The sequence below is a fragment of the Rhipicephalus microplus genome, chromosome X (genome assembly GCF_043290135.1).
Source record: "Rhipicephalus microplus isolate Deutch F79 chromosome X, USDA_Rmic, whole genome shotgun sequence".
NCBI classification, from domain to species: domain Eukaryota; kingdom Metazoa; phylum Arthropoda; class Arachnida; order Ixodida; family Ixodidae; genus Rhipicephalus; species Rhipicephalus microplus.
The window spans coordinates 111,676,777-111,689,771 of NC_134710.1; the positions used below are offsets into that span (position 1 = coordinate 111,676,777).

Here is a 12,995-nt window from a genome sequence, read left to right on the forward strand (position 1 = left end):
ACCGAAATCGTCGCAGCTATTTTTACAGTTCATTTTCCATTTACTAGATGGCGCTGCAAATACCAAGAGTTTGTGATTTAAAATGCAGATGGCGCCACCAGCACTACAGTCTGGTGGGTGTATCAAATGACATCGTTGGCATGCTTGCAGGTCACTTGGCGTATGTCGTGGTCGTATTGTTGCGCTCTTCAAACTTATTTTCTCCACACCGAAAATTTATAAATAGTGAACACTGGAACGACGTGTAATATTTTCTTCCGGGAACACGAATGCAGTGATGTAGCGTAGTGACTTTACAGAATAATAACCTCAAGAAAATGTTTGTTTGTTTGTGTTGATTTGATTGATTTGATTTGTGGGGTTTAACGTCGCAAAACCACCATTTGATTATGAGAGACGCCGTAGTGGAGGACTCCGGAAATTTTGACCACCTGGGGTTCTTTAACGTGCACCCAAATCTGAGTACACGGGCCTACAACATTTCCGCCTCCATCGGAAATGCAGCCACCACAGCCGGGATTTGATCCCGCGACCTGCGGGTCAGCAGCCGAGTACCTTAGCCACTAGACCACCATGGCGGGGACTTGTTTGTTTTGTTTGTGTGTGTGTGTGTGTGTGTGTGTGTGTGTGTGTGTGTGTGTGTGTGTGTGTGTGTGTGTGTGTGTGTGTGTGTGTGTGTGTGTGTGTGTGTGTGTGTGTGTGTGTGTGTGTGTGTGTGTGTGTGCGCGCGCTTTGAAGTAAACATTAATTTGCTACCACTTCATGCTCAAGGGCGCTTGACATCGCCTTTTAAAAAGCTACGTATTTTAGAATTACTCTTTCTTTGGCCTCTGTGCCATAGCGCACACGTCCTGGCAATCTAGTTCTATCTTTCACAATATATTGTCAAAATTTATTCTGTAAAAGCCAGATGATCAATATCCGATTAATGTAGTCCGTAGATCACTCGTGACACTCAAAATGTTCGGTTTCATTGCGCTGGCTTAAGTCCATAATAATTCGCTAAAGTTTATTTATTCATTTTTTAAAACTTGTTTGAGGGAGAAAAGCAAAGGTACCTCTCATGATGTTCGAACTGTGAGAAGCTGTGGCATTTGGCCTACCGTGGTGGTCTCGACCTCTGAGTCACGGAATCGAATCCCTGTCGTGGCGGCAGAATTTTTGAAGGCGAAAACACTTGAATCCCGTGTACTTAGATTTAGGAGTATGTTAAAGAACCCCGGATGGTGGAATTTCCGGAGCCCTGCACTATACGGTGTCTCTCATAATCATATGGTGGTTTTCGGCAGGGAAAGTCTATTAATATATAAAGCTATGGCATTATTGCAGAGGTTGGTTGTACATTTTTAATGGCAGAGCTGGCGTTTCATTCGGGTGTCCTTTTCCGGGGTTGCGTGGAAGTATGAAATATGAAGATGGTAATTTGCAATTCACTTTTTTTTCTCTTACTCATCTTATTGTTACTTTGTCTGGGGCGCTACTACCAAAACGAACATTCAAAAATTACACAAACCTCAAAATAAATTCATTCAAATCGTTGTTAGTGCCGCCTACGACGCACACAAGGAGCCAGTTTTGAAGGCTCTGAGCTTAATTCCAGTGAATGAACTCTGTCGCACACTTAAACAAACGCTACGCATCGACAAATCGGTGTGGTCTAAGTCAAGCTGAACATGTACACACTTTGAAGGTGCGTGAAATCTGGAGGGTGCCCAGAACGCGAACAAATTATGGAGCTCAGATATGTTAAAGTACCACTTACCGTTATACCTAATAATTCCGAACAACATACCGAATAACTTCATTCACTTAATTAACATCTGTATGACGATAAAAGTATGTCTTCTTCCCTCCCCTTTTTTATACCGGTACATTATTCTGCTGCACAATTACCTTTTTATTTTCTTTGTATCGTGCACATTTTTCCCTATCATTCGCTCCTGTTCACAGAGTTGTGTCATTAGCCTGTTTTTTTTTGTATTTATTAGATTCTTTATGATGTTCCAATAAAGAGACCTGTCATGTGCCTATTTAGCCTGTCTGTACATTGTATGCCATGTTTGCCAAGCCCGCGGGTACGGACCTTGTCAAGCCTGATCTATACGGCTTTTTTGCGTCTGTCCCCACCAAGCTTCATTGAGTGTCCTTGAAGCTGAAATATAATGAATTCCGATTCCAATAAGTGAGGTACACGGATGTGGAGACAATTTTTGTCGTTGTTTGTTTCAGAAGACATTTTCGTTTCTCTGTCTCTTTTTCTGCAAGGAGTGGCTGCATGTTTTCTGGAGTTATCATCGTTTCTTTCTCTATTTTTTTTTCCTTTTTTCTTGTGTGGACCGACAGCGCTGACAGGCTGACACGGGTACATTTGATCGGACGCTTGGTGCGGCCGAATCAGGTGCATGGTCACTTCTGATCGCGATTTTGCAATGTCCGCACCAAACTCGATCCCTGCTGACCCTCACCACGACGCAAAGTGTCCGTGTGACATGGCAGTACCACGAGGCGGTGTGAATGAAAGCTCGACCGCACGCGGAAGTACGAGCCATCGTGGTGAAGGCCAGTTATGACGGTGCATACGCAGGTTGTTGGAAGCGCACAAAGTATTTCCAAATGTCTTGTCTAATTTTGAACCTAATTGAGCCTTCTATGTACCCGACGAATCCATCTTGTAAATGGACGCGCTATAGAGCGTTCGCCAGACGTCAACTAAGTGGAGTAACGAAGTCTGAAATCAAGCTGCTGCTCGTACGTTAAATCACGTGCTCTGGCAGTGCACCTGATTACAGGGTTCTCAACGCACGACCGAAAAGGAATAGAGCTGTGCGCTCAGGAGCTCAGAACTTCTGCGTCAACTCGGGAACCCCCAGAGGGCCCACGACACGACATTGAAACTCGGCCTATAGGCCGAGTTTCAATGTCGTGATGGGTGATGAGTTTCCCACGTCGTGATGGGTATACCCATCACAACGTGGGAGCGAGCCGTCGCCACCACCTTGAGCCGTAGCTTTCCTCAAGCTCTAAATGATGTTCCCTGTTTTTATGTAAATCGACGAGTTAGATGGGTGAGCGGAACATTAGTGAATACGCGCTGAGGAAATCAAAACTTTGAAGAAAAAAAAGCCCATACATTTGGTTGATTTTTCAACCATACATTTGGTTGAACCATACAAAGGTTCAACCATACATTTGCACATTCGTGCGTGTGTCTGCATGTGTGTGCACAGTGCATGTACAAAAAAAAAAAGGGAAGATCCCACGTATACAGTGGGAGTCGATGATATGCGAAGCCAGAATGAGGAATGTTGGTATGTTACTTTAAAATCACCACAACTTTACGAGGCGCATGAATGTAGTACTCAGTAAACAATGATAATCATGACACGCGTGTCAAGATTATCATGTTTGCGCCAGTCATGTGTTCCATTCACATCACGTAACACAAAACTTGGTATGTGTGAAGCTTGTGAAACGGCCCCGAGAGCACCATGACCGTAAGTCGTGTATAGTCATGGCTTACACGACATGCATGTCATGATTTCCACGTTAGGGCTTGTCACTTATGTTCGCCATGCAGTAAAGTCATACTATACCAGTTTTGCCAAACGTCATGTTTAGAGAGTTTTAAGTTTAGAGTTTAGTTCAGTTTATCACGTACAGTTGTACAGTAAGTGGCTGGGACAGAGGAAAAAACTGTATAAAACAGCTTGACAAAGCCCCATATCCCCATGGTAACTGTGGCAACAAAAGGGCAAAAGCAAACACAAGACAGTTTAAGCCAGCAATGTATATGCTTTGCATCGAAACAAAAAGTTTACAAACTTATACAAACCAGAAACACACATGCTGTACATCGAAAGAAAGAAGTATACAAAGAGAAAATAATACTGCACAAACTATAACAGAGCATATTTAAAATAGAAATATCAAAAAGCGTGCGAGCATTTTCACAATTAATTCCTAATTTATTTAGTGTATTCGGCAAGCAATAACGCAATGTATGAAAACTATAATTTGTGCGCGGTCTCGGAACATGCCAATATTCACAGTGTCGGTTTAGGCGCCTCGAAGGATTTAATTGCAGGTTAGCTAAACTACGTATGTAGCAGCGACCTTCTATGGTATCACATCTACAAGAGATTGTTAAATAATATTCGTAGAGCAGGTTTATTTGATTATTTTATATTTGGCGAATATTTGTGAAGTATGGGCATTAAAAGGGAGGTTAGCAACAGATCGTAGTGCTTTTTTCTGTAATATAATAAGATTCCTAATAGATTGCTTTGTTCCATTACCCCAAATTAGATTGCAATAACTCAGATGTGATGTAAAGAACGAATTGAATATCAGAAGTTTTTGAGGAACTGGCAATAAACCCTGACATTTTCTCAAGAGACCCAAGACTTTGCAAAGCTTGTTGTATAAAAATTCCGTATGATAATCCCATTTCATCTGCTCATGAAAAAGAACGCCCGAAGACTTCGCGTTGGAAGAGAATTCGATTATGCTGCTATTTAACATGAGATTGCAGGATTCGGTGATTTCATTTAGGGGAGATTTGGAGCGAAGAATAACAGCTTTTGTTTTGAAACAATTTATAAGTAAAGAATTTTTAAGGGCCCAGCCGTATATCTTTTGTAATCAGTGTTGAGTTAGCGGTATTTATGAGATGACTAACATTTGTACCTGAAAAAAAAATAAGCTTCTATCGTCTGCGTAGATTATGTATTGGGCTGAAGGGTCAACATGTACAATATCATTTATAAATATTATGAACAAAAGGGGACCCACTATACTGCCTTGGGGGAACACCATCTTTAACAGTTTGCGCGGATGAAATTCACCTGTTTATAGATACACACTAGTGTCAGTCTGTTAGGTAGCTTTCTATCTGATTTAGGGCTACACCACGAATTCCATATACCACTGCAGTTTTTCTAATATAGTGTCTTGTGGTTTATTTTGTCGAATGCTTTCGACATATCTAAAAATATGCCAAGTGTGAACTTTTTGGCCTCAATACTTTTGAAAATCAATTCCTTTTGAAACAATAAAGCTCTTTCGGTTGAGAAGACTGATCTAAAACCATATTGCGATTGAATTATAACGGAATGTTTATCGAGAAAACTCTATTGTCTAGCATGAATAATTTTTTTCAAATCCTTTGGAAAAAATCGGGAGAATTGAAATCTGCCTCTGATTAGCTAAAGCGTTTTTATTCCCACTTTTTTTGGATCACCGTCACCTTAGCATGCTTTATATTCTGTGGGAAAATGCCGCTTTTTTAGGGAACGTTGTAAATGTGTGTCAGACATGGACTGAGTAGATCAATAACATGTTTTATAGCTTCCATTTTTAGGCAATTTAAATCCTCACTCTTAGACATCTTAAAACTTTAAAACGCTCGTACTACCTCATCTTCATCCGTCGGACAAAAAATATTGATTCCTTGAGCGGCACTGGTACTCAAAAGCACTTGTTTGATGCAAGCTTTTAGTTACAGACGTGAAGTATTCATTAAATTTATTCGCTAACTCTTTGGCTTTAATAACCTCATTGTCAATGATAAGTTCTAAACGATTTGTAGCTCTATCTCGAGATATGATGGAGTTACCTTATTCCAAATTTGCTTGCGGTCAAATACGCCCTCAAACATAGAATAATAATAATTTAGTTTTGCTTGCCGTTGGACTTTGGACATTAGTAACTGAATTTCGGGTAGCTAGAAACACGTGAAATAAGTTGTCTTGTTCCTTCATCATTTTTAGTATCTAGGAAGTGATACAAGGTTTGTGAGCACGTTTTGGCCTTTTCAAACCTTAAGAGCAAACATTTATTGTAAAGTGAAATGAACGTTTGCATGAAATAGTCATAAGCTAAATCAGCCGAGGACAAGGAAAACAACTTGACCCATTTTGTGCGCTCAATTTCAACCCGAAAGTTTGAAAGAGATTTTAAATTCACTGGTTGATAAAATATACCAGAAGCGGACTGTCTGGGCTGATAACGGTATTGGGCCACAGTGAAATATACAGGAAGGTGGTCACTAATCGCAGTGGATATAGTTCCTGAAAGTATGGGTTCTGAGGAAAAGTTTGTTACGAACAGGTCTAATAATGTTGCACTCAATTGAACAATACGAGTAGGAGTGGCAATGATATTTGATAAAAAGTGAGAACCAAAAAGTGTGGAAAGATCCTTTTGTTTTTTTCTTTGTGTTAGCTAACATATTAATATTCAGGTCACCACCCAATACAATGCTATATTTATGGTGATTAATGAAAGAAAACTTCTGATCCAAAAACTGCGTAAATTTGCTAATATTGCCACCTGGAAGTCTGTACACTGTCACAAATACACAGCTGTCCACTTTAACACCTACAATTTCACAATCATCTGAGCGTTGACACCATTCATTGAACCGTTCAAATCTCATTTCATGTTTAAGGTACATACATACACCACCTCCTGCTCTTGTTTTTCTATTTAGGTACACTGTATTGTAACCTGAGATGGTGATAACATAAAAGTCATCACGATACGACGTTTCTGTAAGCATTACTACGGAAAAATTAAATTTAAACTGATCAAGAAGAGCAAAGAGGTCATCGTATTTACAGCGTGCGGACGGCATATTATTATGAAGTACAGCTAGGGGTGAACCACCCAGATTGTCGAAAAGTGTGTTGACAGGGAGTAGAAGCCATTATTTTAGTGTTCATTTGCAGGTAATAGAGATAAATACATATAAACATACAGTAAGATTACGGAGTATAACAAAGTAGCAGCTAATCATTAGGATGCATAAGTGAATAAAAATACGTTGTCATAATGGTTTGTCATTATTTACAGTACCACACTTTGGTTCCACGACGCCTGATAACCAATCATAGATAACAAACAAACGATGCATAATATTTAGATAAATAGCATTTTCGAGCTTGCAACAATATTACAAGAATAAAACAAATATTCAGTTGTGTAATACCAATTAAAAATAGAGGCAGTGGTTACACAAGATGCCACGTAGCATGCGAAAACTCTGAAAATGGCACTAGGATTACATTTTTCTGTTTAGCAAAAAAAAATAAACGATTAAAAGAAAAATAGCTTACAGAATCACAACTAAGAAGATCATTATAACGACTTGTTACAGTATACCCGCACCAACTCCTTCTCGCTGGTTACGCACAGAGCTGCTGTGTTCTCTAACTTCCGCATCAGAATCTTTCCCTGTCACACCCAGATGCATTTCCATTTCTTTTCTTTGCTCCCTGCTGACCGAAAGCACCGCAATATCAGCAAGACCATGACATGTAAATCATGACATTCATCACTTATGCTTGTCATACAGTCATGTTATGTCATACCAATTTCGGTATTGATCCCATCATAGAAACTGGCGCGAGAGCTAAAAGTAGTAGACGGAAGGACGGACGGACGAACAGACAGACAGACAGACAGACAGACAGACAGACAGACAGACAGACAGACAGACAGACAGACAGACAGACAGACAGACAGACAGACAGACAGATAGATAGATAGATAGATAGATAGATAGATAGATAGATAGATAGATAGATAGATAGATAGATAGATAGATAGATAGATAGATAGATAGATAGATAGATAGATAGATAGATAGATAGATAGATAGATAGATAGATAGATAGATAGATACGGCCAAAGTCGTCTAAGTTCGCTAAGAAATGCTTCGCATTTAAAAGAATCCTTCTAATGTCGACCATCTCTCGGATTATGAGACGGTCGTCGTTCCAGCACCAGACGGAAACTAAAAATGAATCCACAATACGTCGAAATTGACAAAAAAAAAAAACAAACAGACCGGCAGAGTTAGAGGCAGAGAGCAGATACGGGGCTCTCAAGTTGGTAAGTGTGTACCAACTTGCCCAACAAGGCACTCTCCTGAACCAGACAGTATTCAGTTGTTTTTATGTAAAACACGTACTGGAATGGTGAACCGCGGGCTGGTCGTGCGTTTCGTTCCTTCTTTATCCGCGCGTCGCAGGCACACGGACGCAAAATCGAGCAATGTTACAGGAACAAAAGAAACAAAACCTTGCATCGTTGCCGCGTATCATATTGTTGCCAACGTCGTAACAGCTGTCACCGCGTGATGGCTCGAGCTTCTGGGTGCCGCTGAGCTTGATTTCACACCGTACTGGTGGCCCACGGACACTTTCGATTGCTATCAGGACAGACACAGATCGAGATTGGCTCGGAAGTGAACCAAATCACCACTAAATGTGACCATTCAGCCACAGCTCAGTCTCGTGATCAAACCTGCGATCATATGCGGCCGTGTCGGCCTCGTCTTCCTGTCAGTGCTGTCGAGTCGACGCTCTGCACAGTGCTCTCCCTATCTGCACGAGAAAAAGGAAAAGAAGCGAGAATGGCTTCAGATATATGCAGCTGCTTCGCGCGGGAAAAAGAAAATAAAAAATAGAGAGAGAAACGGAAATGGCGTCAGGAAACAAACAACAAAATGAAACGGGGCTCTGCCCCTGTACCTCAGTGCACCTCCGGAAAGGGAGACCCTTTTCGTCCCGCCAGTTTTCGTGACCAGAAAACTGTGCTGTGTCTAGCACATGCAACGCAATAACTCGCCCGGCGCTCTCTCTTGGTTCTTTTCTTCATCTTAGTAAAGACTGTAAATAAAGGCAGTTAGCTCTTGGCGAAGTGTATCTGAGAAAGGGAAATAGTTGTAGTACATTTTTCTGGTTTACTTAGTAGTTTGGCGGATAACAAGGCTTTTGGCCAGCACATACATTGAGGTTGAATCGATTAATCTGCAATTTAAATGCCTCTGCAACATTCCTGCTTTCTAAATATGTGAAAAATGTTTGCGTCCTCGAATTGGGTTCCCCGGGATAGCCTAACGCTCTCCCATAGTAGACTACATTGTTCTGTAAACTGTCGAACATTTTTTTGAAAACAAACATAGATAGGACCTTGAAAGTTTCAACCTTGTTAATAATAAAGGTCGGTCACAAGGTATACGCTCCAGTCTTGCGCCACAAGCGCAAGCTGCCCATATTTTTCAATGTGCCTTTTTGGGACTTCGTGGCATGTTGCCCTCATTCATTGGGAACGAACCGACAAAACTCTGATTGTACAAATTCCAATGAGATCCCTTGTCATCGGTTCTAGAAGGAAAAATAATGGTGACAAATAGGCGGTTTTAGAAGTGACGGACAGAAGAGGCATTAGTGGCGTGAAAGGGTGCGGAGTGGCGTCTGAGCTGCGACCCGACACCCCGTCCCCGTTTGCCTTTTGGAGCACTGATTGAGCCCTTGTCGACCTGCGCGGGAACGGTAATTCGATCCGTGCTTGAGCCGAGCGGCAAGGAGGCTCCCGGGGGTGCAAGTCCAATGCCACCACCGTCTTTGTTGACCCCGGGCGCCTGACTCGACGGCGTCTCGTTTTCGTCTTGTTTGCCAGTGGCCGTGTTCGGCACCGATCATCGCGCCCAACCCACGGTGACGTTGACGAAGAGGCATCCTTTATTAAATCAAATATGCCCGTGTGCCACGGCCGGCTATTACACTTGACATGCAGGTGTTCTACAGGCGAGGAAAAAAGCCGGTGCTTTCTCCAAGCCGTGTCCTCAGAAAGAGGACACGGCTTGGTGATGCCTCGCACACCTCTATATACGTATTGTAGGCCTGCTGTCTCCGACGTTGCAGGAGCACCAGCGCGCCCCCCTCCCCCCTCCGTGCGCATGGGCACTAAGCGGTCTTTGTAGCAGGATAATTGTAACTTTGGTCACTCCACCTTCAGCGTGGTCATTAGCTCTGCCGAGTCGTTTGAGCGTTAGTGAATGTTTAACGATAAGGCTGAATTGCCCAGGCGTGCTGTTCGAAGAAGAAACTGTCTTCCATACTTTCCGCCCTCTAGACCCAACTTGTATCTTTATTTCATGGTATCGGAGGGCTACTTAGAATCACGTGGCATTTCTATTCACGCATTGATGGTCACAAATTGAACCCTCTTTCATCCGTCGACATTCCCTCTAGGTTAAAAGCCGAATGAATGGAGAAAAGCCGAAGCACATTATTGTTTCTCTTCATTATCAGCAACCATACACCGGTCGGATAAAGACAGTTTCCACTAATTGGCATATGACAGCTGAGAACATGTATCTGCATGTTTCACGGCAAACGTCGTCGAAAGACGATAGTCTTGCGTCTGGAGAGAGTGAACAAAACGTTTATTTGATGCCCTGAGCGAGAAAATTCGTGAATGGGATTTTGGAGGCAGCGCTTCGATGCGCGCTGCGGAGGCGAACGAGCGCATCGAGGCACTCTACGGTGTGCGACATGAGCGCCATCTGGCAGTTACCTTGGAAAATGAAAGGAGAGCTCCTTATATAGCAAGCGCGCGGCGTGCGCGCCCCTCTCGGAGGCCATAACGTGTAGGTTGCACGGCAGCGGTTAGGTGCCATCACCATGTCACTTAGCAAAGCGTAGGAAACGCCTTTTCGGGCATAACGTTGCATTGTCAGCCAGCGTGATAAACGCTACGGTGTTTATAACTACTTATGTATGTCTTCTTTAGTATGAAAAAACATACATAGTATTGGCGTGTTGACATTGTGCTTCAGATATGCGCAATTTTTTCTTTTTATTCGACAATCCCACAAGTATGTACGCAAAAACCAGAGCAATAGTGATGGGCTCTGTAGACGTGGTTGGATTTTAGCCGTTTAGGGTATCGTTTCGGCGGACAAACAGGCAGACAGACCAAAAGTTTTGCGTCGAAGTACCCCAAGAAAGACTCGTCTTTAGGAACCTTTTTTTTTTTAGTTAAAACATAGAGAAAAATACCTACATAAAGAGCGAAGCTTGCCGTAGGGCCCTGCGTTCCAGCTATAGACGGCGCTGCTTTCAGCACCACGAGTGGCTGTTCAAGCCCAATAATGTCTTCAGCATGAATAAATTAACAAAAACTTTTCTTTCCGATGCTGAGATATCAACCCGTACCCTCATGCTCCGAAAATGAGTGTTTTTACCACTAGGCTACACATCCATACTTCCACGAAGGGTAAACATGTACAAGTACATCTCAACCACATGAATTCGCACCCTTTGTGCAAAACAAATGCAGAAAAACAACACTTATTAGTATGACTTAACTGATTTTTGTAGTAAAGCATTAAACGTCCTTAGTAGCGGGACACGATGTATAGCGGATATGAAAAAATGAACAAATCGAAAAAAAATTTCTTTGCAGAAATTTGATATCAAACTTGGGTTTTTATTGCCTTCCTGAAGCGGCTATTACATGTCTTGACAAAGGAGTAGAAGCGAGCATCGGTACGCTATTGAGCGGTTGGTCAGGGCCTTTCTTGCTCGGCGGCGAAAAGGCACGAGTGGCCACTCTTTATATAGTATATTTTTCTATGGTTATAACTACACGTATTTTTGTCCGCTGGCACACTCTCTTGCGTACTTTTTCTTGTGGAACGTTTCTGAGACGCTGGTCTAGTGCTCTGTACTGTTCCACTTCTTCTCATGTTAACCTTGTTATACCCCTTTCACACCGTCACCACCGAACTCCGTCAACGTAAATCTCCCCTAGGGAGTTCGACGGCGATGGAGTTTTCGCAGTGTCACATGGCAATGACAAGGCTGTAATAGTTGCCGCGAGGGGGCTCAGTGGGCGCTGTTTGATTTTCGCAGAAGTATACCCTAATTTCACGCCTAGTAGCTTTTTTCGTGTATCTTCGTTATGCGGTTTTTACAAAAACACAATAATAAGTAGGGCTTAAGCGAACAAAGCATAACAAACTATTTCAAATGAAGACGCATTCACCAAATGTAGCGATGCTGGCAGCGACGCTGGCCAATTTGTGCCTAGCTCTATGTTTCTTTACAATTGCACCGTACTCGACGACTAGCTGTTTTTGTAGCCAGTACGTTAATTAGGTGGGGTCCCATTACCCATTCCTGCAGCCGTCGAAGCAGGCGACGATGACGCAGCGCTGTTAGTCATTCCTCTCACGGGCGAACGCAAACATGGTGACGAGAAAGCCGCACGCATGAACGAAATATTTTTAAATAGTAGCGCCCGGCAGGACTCGTGAGGAATGGTGGGGAGGGCATCAGTGTTGAGAGTAGCTGCACCCTGGCGGGCGTGTATGTATATGTAAAGAAACACGTTATGAATTAATAGAGCAACAAAAGAACATTTAATATTGCCAAATTGTGCTATTGTTCTCCCTGCGGCAATTTAGTGCTCGAAATCTTTTTCTGACTTGCAGATACTGGGGACGAGAGTACCTCGTTGCGCTGCAAGGGGAGATCGTCGAACCTCCTTTGCGAAATGCTCCATTTACCTTCGTTTGCGTAAGGGTGGCCGTGTGACACAGACCGCATCTCCCTTGTCGTAAGGACGAGGAAGTTAAATGGTGTTCGCGGGTGCCCGTGTGACAGGGGTATTACACAATAGAAATCATGTCGCAATTCTGCTCACAGACTTACCGACACATTTGTCTCACCGCCAGTGTCTCTCTCTTTCCGTGACAATAATGTGTGTCACCGAATGTGCATCTCAATTCAGTAATCCTCATCGCCATCATTATTAAGATAGTTTATGGTAGCGCAGGCTAAAGACCGAGACAAAAACAAAATACGCACTTGACACAATAGAACTCTAGCTTTCAACAAGTGTTTTATTACTCACTGATCCCACTGGTATATATACTCTCACAACATCATGTATCACGTGGGCTATGGTCTCACAACCATAAACCGTACAATATGCGCATAAATCCCAGACATGGCAACACAATACCATTCACCACGTGCACGCGCATTTGGCCTAGTAGCTAGTGAAACCCAGGGCAAATAAAGTCATTGTTACTTTTAATAAGCACATACAAAACTCATCAAACGAGCAATCGTGAAGATGCCGTCGAGTGAAGCGCTGAAGAAGTCATACCAGTGCCTCACGCACGAAAGCATTGGACA

At 42.7% G+C, this 12,995-nt stretch overlaps 1 protein-coding gene across 1 annotated transcript in view; it reads right to left on the bottom strand.

Annotated features, from left to right (window-relative positions):
• LOC142775698 (homeobox protein caupolican-like) overlaps positions 1-12,995 on the bottom strand; it is a 467,740-nt gene that overhangs the window by 188,808 nt on the left and 265,937 nt on the right. Inside the window, exon 2 of the mRNA XM_075877430.1 lies at positions 8,308-8,387. The gene's annotated coding sequence lies outside the window, so the exon portion shown is untranslated. The remainder of the gene's footprint in view (positions 1-8,307; positions 8,388-12,995) is intronic.